Raw genomic sequence first — 15246 nt, forward strand, 5'->3', positions numbered from 1 at the left:
CAGGAGTTCCAGACCAGCCTGGCCAATGTGGTGAAACCCTGTCTCTACTAAAAATACAAAAATTAGCCAGGTGTGGTGGTGGGTGCCTGTAATCCCAGCTACTTGGGAGGCTGAGACAGGAGAATTGCTTGAACCCGGGAGGCGGAGGTTGCAGTGAGCCGAGATCGTGCCATTGCGCTCCAGCCTGGGCAACAAGAGTGAAACTATCTCAAAAAAAAAAAAAACCAAAAAAAGAAAGAATATGTTTTATGATATACTAGTGTTTTATCTATTTCTTTTCATATTTTTGTTTTATAAAAAATATGCTAACTACAAAAGAAAGAAGATGGAGATAAATGAGTCAGATGTTTTGATTATTTAGTATTTTGGTTAACTTTTTCTTTTTGAGACGGACTCTCGCTGTGTTGCCCAGACTGTAGTACGGTGGCGCGATCTCGGCTCACTGCAACCTCCGCCTCCTGGGTTCAAGCGATTCTCCTGCTTCAGCCTCCCTAGTAATAGCTGGAATTACAGGCATGTGCCACCACACCTGGCTAATTTTTTATTTTTAGTAGAGATGGGGTTTCGCCATATTGGCCAGGCTGATCTCGAACTCCTGACCTCAGGTGATCTGCCCACTTCAGTGATTGAAAGTGCTAGGATTATAGGCATGAGGTATCATGCCTGGCCTTGGTTAACTTTTTATGGGTGAGGAAAGGCTATACATTTAGCATTGTCAGAGAAAATGAAATAAGCTGTTGACTAAACTCATACATGAATATTTATTTATTATTTATTTATTTATTTATTTATTTATTTTTCAAGACTGAGTCTCGTTCTTGTCGCCCAGGCTGGAGTGCAGTGGTGCGATCTTGGCTCACTGCAGCCTCCGCCTTTTGGGTTCAAGTGATTTTCCTGCCTCAGCCTTCTGAATAGCTGGGATCACAGGCATCTGTTACCATGCCCAGTGAAGTTTTTTGTATTTTTAATAGAGATGGGGGGGGGGTCTCTGTTGGCCAGGCTGGTCTCGAACTCCTGACCTCGTGATCTGCCCACCTTGGCCTCCCAAAGTGCTAGGAGTACAGGCATGAGCCACCGTGCCCAGCCACACCTGGCTAATTTTTGTTTTTTGTTTTTTGAGATGGAGTCTCACAATCTTGTTGCCCAGGCTGGAGTGCAATGGCGTGATCTTGGCTTACTTCAACCTCTGCCTCCTGGATTCAAGCAATTCTCCTGCCTCAGCCTCCCGAGTAGCTGAGATTACAGGTGCCTGCCAGCATACCTGGCTCATATTTCTATTTTTAGGAGAGATGGAGTATCACCATGTTGGCCAGGCAGGCCTTGAACTCCTGACCTCAGGTGATCCTCCTGCCTCGGCCCCCCAAAGTGCTGGGATTACAGGCATGCACCACGGCGCCCGGCCTAATTTTTCTATTTTCTGTAAGAGGTGAGGTCTTGCCATGTTGCCCAGACCAGTCTCAAACTCCTAGCCTAAGCAAACTGCCTCAAGCCATCTGCTCACCTTTACCTCCCAATGTGCTGGGATTACAGGCATGAGCCACTGCTCTCAGCCTAAGAAAAAATATTTTTAAAGTTGACAAATGTAGAAATGAGCTAAGATTTGTCAAAGGGATCAATAAGTAATGAAATATTCTGGTTATCAAAGTTTATCATATATGAATGAACAGTGAAAAAATTGGAAATAGCAGAATTAACAAATTTTAATTTGTCTTTAATGGTTCAGCAGTCACTTAAAAATTTTTACAGTATTACCATGATGCTATAGTCTTTATCATCACAAATCCCAGCGTAAAGATAAAAAAAACCCCACGTAATAAAATCATTATTCAAGCTTTCTGGCTCTTCGACTTGGGCTAAATAAGTGTTCTGCATAATGGTATGTCCTTAAAGAGAAATTATCTCCACCTACTGGAAAAAAAAAAAAAAAAACAACAGCGAGGGCCTATCAATTTGAGAGTTTAAACAGGCCTGTGGTTCGCATTTTTATGGAAGCATCATAATACAACCCCAAGACATCAAATGTCACTAGCACAGAAGACATCTAGGATCCAAAGTTCTTAGAAGAATATTACTTTTAAAAACATTAGAAATAATACTTTACGTGGGACTCAACCTTGACTCTTCTTTCTTCCTCTATATCCAATCAATTACCTTGTCTTGCCAATTTTACCTCCTCGATATTTGTTGAGTTAGTCCACTTCTATCCATACTTACGATTACTACTACTACCATCATAGTTCACATAATCTCTTACCCAACTAATTTCACATCGTCTCTCTAAATTCAGTCTTGTCCTGTTAACGTCTTTCTGCTACATAGTCCCCAGTCATCTATCTAAAATGCAATCTGACCATATCACACTTCCCTACTTAAAAAGAACCCTTCCTTGGCTCCCTTTGTATTTAGTTAACAAATATTTACATAGCACTTACTAATACGCCAGGCACTGTTTTAAGTGCTTTACAAGTATTCGTTTACTCCTCACAACATTCTAGGAGAATTTAGCGAGCCCTTTGTAACAGCTTTGTAAGTAGCAGAGCTGAAAGTTGAACCTCAGGTACTGAGGCTCCACAGTTGGGGCTTTCAGCCACTGTGCTGTGCTGACTCCCTCTTTCCTATAGTCCACATACTTTAACACAGTTTGCTAGGTCTTCAGTCACTTCAAGTTTCATTTCTAATCAAGCCCCACCTTGCTCACACTCTAATATATATATGCTTTCTCCCTCCCCACTTTGTGATCTTTGTGATTCTACTCCTGCTGTCCTCTCTGTCTAGAGCAACTTGTAGTATCTCAGAACAGAGTGCAGTGAATACATTTTGACAAAAGAATGATTTTTTTTTTTTGAGACAGGGTCTGGCTCTGTTGCCCAGGCTGGAGTGCAGTGGCTAACTACAACTCTGCAAATCCTGGGCTCAAGCAGTCTTCTTGCCTCAGCCTCCTGAGTAGCTGGGTCTACAGGCCCGCGCCACCATGCCTGGGTAATTTTTGTATTTTTCAAAATACAGGCCAGGCGCGGTGGCTCACGCCTGTAATCCCAGCACTTGGGGAGGCCGAGGCAGGTGGATCACCTGAGGTCAGGAGTTCGAGACCAGCCTGGCTAACATGGTGAAACCCCGTCTCTACTAAAAATAAAAAAATTAGCTGAGTGTGGTGGTAGATGCCTGTAATCCCAGCTACTTGGGAGGCTGAGGCAGGAGAATTGCTTGAACCCAGGAGGCAGAAGTTGCAGTGAGTTGAGATTGCACCACTGTACTCCAGCCTGGGCAAAAAGAGCAAAACTTTTGTCTCAAGGAAAAAAAAAAAGTATGTATATATGTATACACACACACATTTTTGTTTTTATTCAATTTCATAAGAAGGGGGAAAATCTTGATTGACATTGGGTAATTTGAAATTTTCTCCAGATTCTTTTTTTTTTTTTTCTGGACACGGAGTCTCTCTCTGTCGCCTAGACTGGAGTGCAGTGGCACGATCTCGGCTTACTGCAGCCTCCACCTCCCAGGTTCGAGTGCTTCTGCCTCAGCCTCCTGAGTAGCTGGGATTACAGGCATGCGCAACCACGCGCGGCTAATTTTTGTATTTTTAGTAGAGATGGGGTTTCACCATGTTGGTCAGACTGGTCTCAAACTCCTGACCCCGTGATCCTCCCACCTTGGCCTCCCAAAGTGCTGGGATTACAGGCGTGAACCATCGCGCCTGGCCAGATTATTTTTATTTTCTTTTTTGAGACGGAGTTGAGGTCTTGTCGCCCAGGAGTGCAATGGCGTGATCTTGGCTCACTGCAACCTCTACCTCCCAGGTTCAAGAGATTTTCCTGCCTCAGCCTCCCGAGTAGCTGGGATTACAAGTGTGTGCCACCACACCCAGCTAATTTTTGTATTTTTAGTAGAGATGGAGTTTCACCACATTGGCCAGGCTGGTCTCCAACCCCTCACCTCAAGTGATCCCCCCGCCTCGGCCTCCCAAAGTGCTGAGGTTACAGGTGTGAGCCACCGCACCCTGCTGAGATTCTTAATAAAATGATTAAATGGATAGGAAAATCAGTGTACTTGGTATTTTAAAGCTGTCCTGAGTTGTTATGGTATACCTTGTATGTGACCTGTGTCATTTAGGCTATTTCAGGGCCCATCAAATCTACACACTAAAGACAGCCAAGAGATGATACTTGAACTGAATCTTGAAGAATGAATAATTGGGCCAGGCGTGGTGGCTTACACCTGCAATCCCAGCACTTCGAGAGGCCGAGGTGGGTGGATCACTTGACGTCAGGAGTTCGAGACCAGCCTGGCTAACATGGTGAAGCCCTATCTCTACTAAAAATACACAAATTAGCCGGGCCTGGTGGTGCATGCCTGTAATCCCAGCTACTCGGGAGACTGAGGCTGGAGAATCACTTGACCCAGGAGGAGTATTGGAGTGAGCCGAGATGGCGGCCACTGCACTCCAGACTGCTGAGCGACAGCAAGACTCTGTCTCAAAAAAAAAATAATTGGAGTGAACGTGGGAGGTCATTTTAGGTGGAGGGAACAGCAACATAAATAGTCACAGAAGCATGAGAAACTATTTTATGTATGCTGGTAATAGTTTGGCAGAGGGGATTGTAGAATTTGAGGTTGGAGAGGCACGTCTGAGCCAGATTGATAGAATTTGTATATTGTGTAGCTTGTAGGCAAGTTGGAAGTCATTAAACAATTTCAGGTAAAAACAAGCATTATGAGATGATGTATATTTTAGAGAGATTATGCAGGTGGCAATAATGAATGTGGATTTTGGAGGTCATGTAGACTTCTTCAGAAAATAATGATTAGTGCTTGAAGCAAGACAGTGACATTGAATGTTGTTGAGTGGAGAAAGGTTTAGGAGGTCCGATTGTGAATGAGTAGTGTGATGGGGAGAGGCAAGTTTAAACAATTCAGATTTGTAGTTTGGGTGACTGAGTGGAACTGAGAAACGAGGTGTTATTAGCCATAGCAGAGAATAAGAGGAGGAGTTGTATAGAATATTACATAAAGCAGCCAGATAAATGTTCCTGAACCACAGTTTTCAATTCACTTTGTTGCCAAAAACCCATCATCAGCTTTTTACTGTCTTTAATGAAAATGCAAAGAACACAATGGCAAAATATGGTACTGAATAGATGTTTATTGAATCCTAAATGGGCACTCAAAGACTTCTCTTACATGTCCTGGCTTTTCATCCTGTTTCTTATCGCCTTCCATGTCTACTGTGATTCAGCTTTGGGAAGATATTTTGTGTTCCTTTTGCTGCTTTGACTCCCTGCCGCGCCCCCCTTACTTACGCTTCAAATCTGCCTACCAGGTTTTCCATTTCCAGGCAGTCTTTTCTAATTTTTTCCACCTGGAAGAAACTTTCTTTTCTCTGAGTTCGTAATCTTATAATAAGTACCTATTTTTCTCTTCTTCTAGCGTATATAAAATGTATTATCTGACTTGTCAAGTGAGTTAATGCATTTAAAGAGCCTAGGAATGGTACCTAGAACATAGTAAGTACTCAATAAATATTGTTATTATGGTGATGATTGATGATGATTAAGATGAGGTGACCTTTGCTTTCTGCTTTCTTGTGATGGCAAAAATGATTTGTTGTCTGTCTTTGGACACTAGGGAAGCAAAGTCTTTTACTTTGCTTATGTATATAAAAGTACAAAAGTGAAATTATTCTTGAGCTGTAGGTGAGAGATATACAAAGCTAGACAAGCCCTTAAATATTGACGATTTTGTTAAGCTTCACCACAGCTGTTTGAGGTAGGCGGTATATTAGTCCCTTTTTAAAAATGGGTAAATAGGCTTAGGAAGTTTGTAGATTTCCCCAAGGTCACACAGTTTGTAAGGAGCCAGATTGATATAGGAATCTTAACTATTCGACTCCAAAATTCTTCACAGGAGGGCTTCATGTGTGTAGGACTTACCCTTCAGGGCTTTCATTTCATTTATGTATCCAACTTGTTACCTGTCAGAAAGCGTATCATGAGACCTATGCCCGATGGAAAAAAAGTGCTTTTTGAGTTTTCTTTAATATTTTTTTGGAGACGAAGTTTCACTCTTGTCGCCCAGGCTGGAGTGCAATGACGCTATCTTAGCTCACTGCAACCTCTGCTTCCTGGGTTCAAGCAGTTCTGCCTCAGTATCCTGAGTAGCTGGAATTATGGGCGCCCGCCACCAAGCCAAGCTAATTTTTGTATTTTTAGTAGAGATGGGGTTTTACCACGTTGGCCAGGCTGGTCTTGAGCTCCTGACTTCAGGCCCGCCTTGGCCTCCCAAAATGCTGGGATTACAGGTGAGCCACCATGCCTGGCTAAAATTTTATTTTGTGTATTTACAGTTTAATTTGTTTTCTATTTTTATTAGGGCATATGTTAAATGTTAAAAGTACCTGCAGTAGTAAAACAGAATAGCCATATAACTATTACCAGAATTGACAGATGTTAACATTTTGTCATATTTGCTTCAGAGCTTTTTTTTTTTTTTTTTGGACGGAATCTCGCTCTGTCGCCCAGGCTGGGCTGGAGTGCAGTGGCGCAATCTCAGCTCACTGCAACCTCTGCCTCCCAGGTTCACACCATTCTCCTGCCTCAGCCTCCCTAGTAGCTGGGACTACAGGTGCCCGCCACCACGCCTGGCTAATTTTTTGTATTTTTAGTAGAGATGGGGTTTCACCATGTTAGCTAGGATGGTCTCGATTTCCTGACCTTGTGATCCACCTGCCTTGGCCTCCCATGGTGCTGGGATTACAGGCGTGAGCCACCACGCCTGACCTAGAGCTTTTTTAAAGAAGGCATTATTACAGTTATAGTTGATATCTTTTTGTATTTTGTTTTTTATTTTGAGACAGAGTCTTGCTCTGTCACCAGAGTGGAGTGCAGTGGTGTAATATCCGCTCACTGCAACCTCGGCCTCCAGGGTTCAAGAGATTCCCCTCCCTCAGCCTCCTGAGTAGCTGGGACTACAGGCGTGCACCAGCGTGCCCGGCTGATTTTTTTTTGTATTTTAGTAGAGACAGGGTTTCACCATGTTGGCCAGGGTGGTCTCCATCTCCTGACCTCATGATCTGTCTGCCTGGGCCTCCCAAAGCGCTGGGATTACAGGTGTGAGCCACCACGCCTGGCCTTTTCTTTTCTTTTTCTTTTTTTTTTTTTTGAGATGGAGTCCCGCTCTATCACCCAGGCCAGAGTGCAGCGGCACCATCTCGGCTCACTGCAGCCTCCACCTCCGAGGTTCAAGCGATTGTCTGCCTCAGCCACCCGAGTAGTTGGGATCACAGGCATGTACCACCACACCTAGCTAATTTTTGTACTTTTAGTAGAGACAGGGTTTCACCATGTTGGGGCCAGGCTGGTCTCAAACTCTGGGCCTCAAGTGATCCACCTGCCTCAGCCTCCCAAAGTGCTGGGATTACAGGCGTGAATCACCGCACCCGGCTTGATGTCCCTTTTGTACTTCTTTCCAATCGTGTCCACCTTCCTCTTCTCAGTAGTAAAGTTTCTCCTAAATGTTGTATATAGCCCTTCGTTCCATATTTTTATGCATTTACTATATTTGGGTGTATCTATAAACAATATATAGTAGTGCTTTATAGATTGTTAGAATTTACGTGAATATTCTACTGTATATCTATATTAATCTACTTGGTTTTCTTTCCTGTTTTTTAGATGCATTATTGATATATGTAGATCTAGTTTATTTAGTTGTATAATTTCTTATATATGATACCATATTTTCTTTTTCTTTTTTTTTTGTGAGACAAAGTCTCACTCTGTTGTCCAAGCTGGAGTGCAATGGCACAATATCAGCTCACTGCAGCCTCCACCTCCCAGGTTCAAGCGATTCTCCTCCCTCAGCCTCCTGAGTAGCTGGTACTACAGACACGCACCACCATGCTCGGCTAATTTTTGTATTTTTAGTAGAGATGGGGGTTTCACTATGTTGGCCAGGCTGGTCTCGAACTCCTGACCTCGTGATCCACTGGCCTCAGCCTCTCAAAGTGCTGGGATTACAGGCGTGAGCCATCACACCTGGCCCTTTTACCATATTTTCTTTATGTTTAGACTACAGAAATGGGCAATTAGGTTGTTTACAGCTTTTTACTATTACAGACAATGCTGCAGTGAACATAAGGAAGGTGTTTGCTAGTGAGATGATATGATGTGTTTACTTGGGCTGGGTGTGGTGGCTCACAACTGTAATCTCAACACTTTGGGAGGCCAAAGCAGGGGATTGCTTGAGGCCAGGAATTTGGCACCAGCCTGGGCAACATAGTGAGACCCTGTCTCTACAAAAAACAAATTAACCGGATGTGGTGGCATGTGCCTGTGGTCCCTAGAAGTTTGAGGTCGCTGTGAGCTGTGCTTGTGCCTCTGCACTCCAACATGGACAACAGGGTGCGACCTCATCTCTAAAAATAAAAAATGATTTGTTTGTTTTTGCACTGCAGAATTCACCCTTAGGTTAATTAAATAAAATATTTGTTCTTTGGTAATATTTATGCTTCAAGCTGAATAAAGAGAATGGATAATATTATTGCATCAATTTTAGACCATAATTTCCTAAACTTCATTCTGTTTTCTTCCATCTCTTCAACCATTCAAACATATTTATTCATTATCTAGCCAGGGGTTGAATACTGGCAGCCTTGTATTTCTCTTTGCATTGATGGTTAACATTTTTTTGAGCCAACATTTAAAAACTAGCTGTTTTACATAAAGTCTCTATTTTCTGGTTATCCTGAAAAATTAGGAGCTCTGTCAACAGGCAGCCCACATTTTCCCATGACAGCAGTTAACCTAAGCTGAATTACAGCTGCCTTCTTGAATTTTTTTTTCTCCCTGCTGGAGATGGGGTCTCACTCTGGTGCTGGGGCTGGTCTCAGACTCCTGGGCTCAAGTGATCCCCCTGCCTCGGCCTGCCAAAGTTGTGGGATGGCAGGGATGAGCCACCGCGCCCGGCTCCCGCTGCCTGCCTTTAGATGAGCATACGCTCTCCAGTGGAACAAGTTGCTGGTCCTCCCTGTTGGCGTTTATTATTGCCCTTGTATTGTTCATGGTGGACAGATACTTCTCTATTGATGATGTTTCTTTCAAAAATGAAAAAAGTATAGCTTGACAGCTGTAGTATTCAAGAAAAGTAGAAAAGAGTATATTTTTCTGGAAATGAAGATTCTTTTTTTTTTGAGACAGAGTCTCACTCCGTTGCCCAGGCTGGAGTGCAGTGGCGCTGTCTCGGCTCCTGCAACCTCTGCCTCCCAGGTTCAAGCGATTCTCCTGTCTCAGCCTCCCGAGTAGCTGGGATTAGAGGCGCCTGCCACCAGGCCCAGCTAATTTTTGTATTTTTAGTAGAGACGGGGTTTCACCATGTTGGTCAGGCTGGTCTCGAACTCCTGACCTCGTGATCCACCCGCCTAGGCCTCCCAAAGTGCTGGGATTACAGGCATGAGCCACCGCGCCCGGCTGAAACGAAGAATATTTTAATATATATATATTTTAAGACAAGAGTCCTGCTCTGTTGCCCATGCTAGAGTGCGGTGGCACGATCTCGGCTCACTGTAGCCTTTGCCTCCTGGGTTCAAACAATTCTTGTGCCTCAGCCTCCCAAGTCGCTGGGATTACGGGCGTGTGCTACCATGCCCTGCTAATTTTTGTATTTTTAGTAGAGGCAGGGTTTCGCCATGTTGGCCATCTGGTCTTGAACTCCTGGCCTCAAATTATTTGCCCACCTCAGCTTCCCAAAGTGGTCAGATTACTGGCGTGAGCCACTGTGGCTGGCCAGTAATTTTGTTTTTAATTGAACTTTGAAAACGCAGTTCTATCATTGGTGTTCTATTTCTAGCCGACTCAGACTTTCACCTGGCAAGTTGGTCTCTGTATTTGATTTGTAACTCCTTATTTAAAGCAATTTATGAGGATGCATAAAACTACAAAATGCCTCAGATAAAAGTAAGGAGAAAGAAGAAACAAAAACAAAAGATAAAGATAAAGTCAAGTCAGGATGTAGGCCAAAAAGGTTTATTATAATTTTCTTCCTACAGGCAGAGCACAGATTTGACTCTGAGCTTTCTAGGAACCAGCAGGAGAGAAAAACTTGGTAGTTTATTTTTTTACAGTGTCCTTAAGATACAAAATAACTAGATAGTTCAGAAAGATAACTAATCACTTGGCACTATCAGGCTAGAGCAGGAGTGTCCAATATTTTGACTTCCCTGGGCCACATTGGAAGAAAAAGAATTGTCTTGGGCTACACATAAAATACAATAACGATAGTTGATGAGCTTAAAAAAAGTCACAAAAAAAATGTCAGTGTTTTAGGAAAGCTTACAAATTTATGTTGGGCCACGTTCAAAGCCGTCCTGGGCCGTGGGTAGCACAAGCTTGGGCTAGAGTTTCTCATGGGGCTCTCATAAAGAGGATTATGTTGTAATTATTATTATCCTCTTCAACATCTTTAAGGTAGATGGATGACAAGTATTTAAGTAGTCTTAGTGTGGGAGACCAATCACATCACATGAGTCAGTCTGAAAGAGTGGATAGATTTGTCTTTCAGTGTCTGATGAGTGGATGAGTTTCCCTCAACCCAGCTTTTTAACCTCCTTGGCAGGTACCTCCATACATCAAGTACAGACCATTCATATGTAGGATTTAAATTACCCTGTGAAAATCTAATTTTACCCAGAATAGAATTTGTGGGAGTGACTGTACATTAAAATTCTTGTTAGAAAATAATTTCAAATCTTCTTCATCCTTGTCTGTCTTCTTCTCTGTAATTTGAAGGTGGGTAGAGAATATTCTTCCAGAATATCCAAAAGTGGTAAAAACATTAAGAAATATAGAAAAGGGCCAGGCGCGGTGACTCATGCCTATAATCTCAGCACTTTGGGAGACTGAGGCAGGCGGATCATGAGGTCAGGAGTTCGAGACCAGCCTGACCAATATGGTGAACCCCTATCTCTACTAAAAATACAAAAATTAACCGAGCGTGGTTGTGTGCGCCTGTAGTCCCAGCTACTCAGGAGGCTGAGGCAGGAGAATCGCTTGAACCTGGGAGGCAGAGGTTGCAGTGAGCCGAGATCACGCCATTGCACTCCAGGCTGGGTGACAGAGCAAGACTCCGTCTCGGGGCGAAAAAATAAAATAAAAAAAGAAAGAAATACAGAAAAGGGGTCCAGGACACAGCTGTGTTTTATATTGCTAGAATTTGCTTCAGCAGAAGACCCGTGAATCAGGACTCATGCTGGTTTTCAGCATAGATTAAATGTAAGGAGAGGTTTGGTTTTTGTTTGTTTTGAGTCGGAGTCTCGCTTACTTTTTCTTTTGAATTTTAAAAAAGAAGAGTGAGAGTACGTCTTTACTCTCTCAGAACACGGTAAGTTTTGATCTTAGTTTTTACTAGGATGCCTACAGTAGTTGTTTAGAAACACTAATTACCATGAATTTGGTCGGGATACAATGAACAGTGTGTCAAGGGTTGAGGCAACATCAGGGCAGATAATTACAGTGTATTGTGAGAAGTGGTAAATACGTGTATGTATGAAGTACTATGAAGTCACAGAAGAGGTGGTTACTCTGTGTTCGCTTAATTGTTTGGGGTCAAAACTAGTGAGAATGGTAACTAAACCCGCAAGTTCTGCTGTTTATGCTAGCTGCTGAGAGGCTTGCTAATGGTGTTTAAATATCATTGATAGCTATTAGGTTGAACCATTATTGGCAGTTTTTAATGGTTTAACCCTAGTAGTATCTTGGTATGACGATTTAAAAGGTATTTTATTTTTTGCCAATACTGTTTGATGGTTGTTGAATAATTGATATTTTGTTAAAGCTTTGAATATTGAATAAATGTGCCATTTTGGGAAAATGGCACTTTTTTTTTTTTTGAGACTGAGTCTCATCGCCCAGGCTGGAGTGCAGTGGCATGATCTCCACTCACTGCAACCTCCGCCTCGTGGGTTCAAGTGATTCTCCTGCCTCAGTCTCCCAAGTAGCTAGGACTACAGGCGCGCACCACCACCACGCCTGGCTAATTTTTTGTATTTTTTAGTAGAGACGAGGTTTTGCCATGTTGGCCAGGCTGGTCTCAAACTACCGACCTCAGGTGATCTGCCCGCCTCAGCCTCCCAAAGTGCTGGGATTAAAGGTGTGAGCCACCATGCCCGGCCGTATCTTCCCGACAATCTTGTGAAATAGATACTACTATTAAAAGTAGCTGTATCAGATAATTTCTAGATGTAAGAGGGTTCGCCAACTATAGCTAGCAAGTCAAATCCTGCTGTTTTTATTTTGAGAAGGGGACTCTGTCCCCCAAGCTGGAGTCCAGTGGCCTGAACACGGCTTCTCTGCAGCCTTGACTTCCTAGGCTCAAGCAGTCCTCCTGCCCAAGCCTCCTACGTAGCTGGGATCACAAGATGCGCACCACTACGCCTGGCTGTTTTTGATTTTTTTGTAGAGGTGGGGATCTCACTTTTTTGCCCAGGCTGGTCTCAGACTCCTGGGCTCAAGTGATCCTCCTGCCTCGGCCTCCACAAGTGCTGAGATTACTGGTGTGAGCCAGCATGCCCGGCCTGCCACCTGATTTTGTACCATAAGCCTAAAAATGTTTGTTGTTTGTTTTTTCAATTTTTAGTGGTCGAAAAATCAAAATAAAATGTTTAGTAAAATAATTTTAAAAAATCCATTTGATAAATTTGTAAAAAAAAAAAAAAACTTAGGTGAAATTCAAATTTTAGTGTCCATAAAGTTTTGTTGGAACAAAACCATATCTTTTTCTTTCTTTTTTTTTCACATTTTCCTTTAAAATTTTGTTTTTGTTTTTGTTTGCATCCAAAACTGAAAGAAAGAATGCAAGCTGTGGGAGGCAGGCCATTGCATCAGGTGGTGGCTCCTGGGAGTTTGTGTGGCCCCACCCCCCACCCACCCCTGGCCACTTCAGCACAGAGGCTGGGAAGGGTCAGGGGGCCCTGGAAGCAGAGCCAAGGTCCAATTTTCTTGCTTGGGCGAAGCTCAGCCGGCAGGGGCGTGGCCCCCTCCATAGGGGGAGGTGGCTGTCATGGGGGACAAGGGCTGCTGCTCTCCTGTGCTGAGTTCCCTCTCTGGGGCCCGCAGTGTTGGTGGCTGCAGCGGCAGAGCCATAGGGAAGCTGGCCATGTAGAAGATGTGGCCCAGGCGCCTGGCCACCTGGGCCTGGGTCTTGAGGGCAGGCCCCAGCTTCAACCCCGTGGTGGTCAGCGAGTGCTCCGCCGTCAGCAGTGGCAGGGTCTCCCCTTCGATCCCCTGCTCCCTGAAGACCCGAGTATACTCTCCACAGCCAGACAGCCGCCCCTCCACAAAGCTGCAGACATCATCCATGGTCCACTTGCTGATGTCCTCAAGGGCTGGGGCCTCCTCCCCATCCACAGAGAGTCCCTCTATGGCGCTGGGCCAGGTTCTGCTTCTGCAGGAGCTCCTGATGCCAGGCGAGCATCTCCACTCGGGCAGGGGCAGGAATCCGTAGCCTGGGATCTGGCACAGAAGTGAGGGCACTCCCAGAAAGGGGGGCCTGAAATGGGGGCCCAGGGTGATGTGAGGGGCATTCTGGGGCGACAGCAAGAGGGGGCGGCTGTGGCAGCTCCTTGTCAACAGTAGCGCAATGAGCGGCCTCTTTATATGTTATATATTGTTTATATATTGGGTTTTTTTTTTTTTTTTTTTGAGACGTGTGTCTGGCTCTGTCGCCCAGGGTGGAGTGCAGTGATGTGATCACAGTTCACTGCTGCAGCCTCAACCTCCCAGGCTCAAGCTATCCTCCCACCTTAGCCTCCTGAGTAGCTGGGACCGCAGGTGTGTGCCACCATTCCTGGCTAATTTTTAAATTTGTGGTAGAACGAGGTCTTGCTGTTTTGCCCAGGCTGATCTCAAACTCCTGAGCTCAAGGGATCCTCATGCCTCAGCCTCCCAAAGTGCTGGATTAGTGAGCCGTGGCACTTACCTAGCCAATATATTGTTTATTGTTGCTTTCTTACTGCAGTGGCAGAAGAGTTGCTACAGAATCTGAATGGCCCACAAAACCTAAAATACTTACTATCTTTGCAGAGTTTGCTGACCCCTGGTCTAGATACAAAGGGGAGAGAACATAAGATAGAAAGCAACAAACTTAATATAGATGCAAAGAATGTGTCTGTATTACAACATCCCAGGAAGACTAGATAGTTATATAATGAACAAGGCAACTGTGTTTTCTTCTTGAAGGATTTTTAAAGACGACTTTTATAAAAGCTCTGTTGCCTAGGCTGGAGTGCAGTGGTGTCATCATGGCTCACCAAAGCCTTGAACTCCTGGGCTCAAGTGATCCTCCCACCTTAGCCTCCTGAGTAGCTAGGACTACAGGCACATGCCACCATGCATGGCTAAATTTTATAATTTTTTTTCTTTTTTTTTAGAGATGAGTCTTGCTGCGTTGCCCAGGCCGGTGTTAAAACTTCTGGCCTCAAGCAATCCTCCCACCTCAGCCTCCCAAGGGGCAAAGATTATAGTGCACCACCATTGCAGGCCAACATTAAAGTAAATTTAAAGGAAAAAAGTGACCCACAATCTTGAAAATCATACGAAAACAGTCAATGTTTGTCCTCACATTCCTTCCCACTATTTGTGGCATATGCAGTTGGCCGTCCATATCCATGGGTTTTGTATTGTGGATTCAACCAACTCCAGATTGAAACTATTCAGACAAAATGATAGTTGTGTCAGTACTGAACATGCAGTTTTCCTGTCATTATTCCCTGAACAATACAATATAACAACTATTTACATAGCTTTTATTTTTTTAGGTATTCTAAGTAATCTAGAGATGATTTAAAGTATATGAGAGTATGTGTGTAGGTTATATGCAAATACTAAGCCATTTTATATAAGGGATTCGAGCATTGTTTTATTGGTATCCGGGGGGTCCTGGAATGACTGTACATGTGTATAATATACAACAACTGATATCAGATAGAAAGTACAAGGAAAAAGCGATTTATGACAAAATCTAAAGTCATAATTCAGTTTCTTTAGAACCTTTAGGTGTTCAAAATGGCTTCATTTCGAAGACAAAAGTGGGAAACTTTCTTTCTTTCTTTTTTTTTGAGATGGAGTTTCACTGTGTCACCCAGGCTGGAGTGCAGTGGCACAGTCTTGACTCACTGCAACCTCTGCCGCCCGGGTTCAAGCGATTCTCCTGCCTTAGCCTCCCGAGTAGCTGAGATTGCAGGGGCCTGCCACCGTG

The 15246-nt window shown here is 43.9% G+C and overlaps 1 protein-coding gene across 2 annotated transcripts in view; it reads left to right on the forward strand.

Moving 5' to 3' along the window:
- PAFAH1B1 (platelet activating factor acetylhydrolase 1b regulatory subunit 1) overlaps window positions 1-15246 on the forward strand; it is a 93103-nt gene that overhangs the window by 7758 nt on the left and 70099 nt on the right. The window lies entirely within an intron of this gene.

This window comes from Pan paniscus, chromosome 19 (genome assembly GCF_029289425.2).
Source record: "Pan paniscus chromosome 19, NHGRI_mPanPan1-v2.0_pri, whole genome shotgun sequence".
Taxonomy (NCBI): Eukaryota; Metazoa; Chordata; class Mammalia; order Primates; family Hominidae; genus Pan; species Pan paniscus.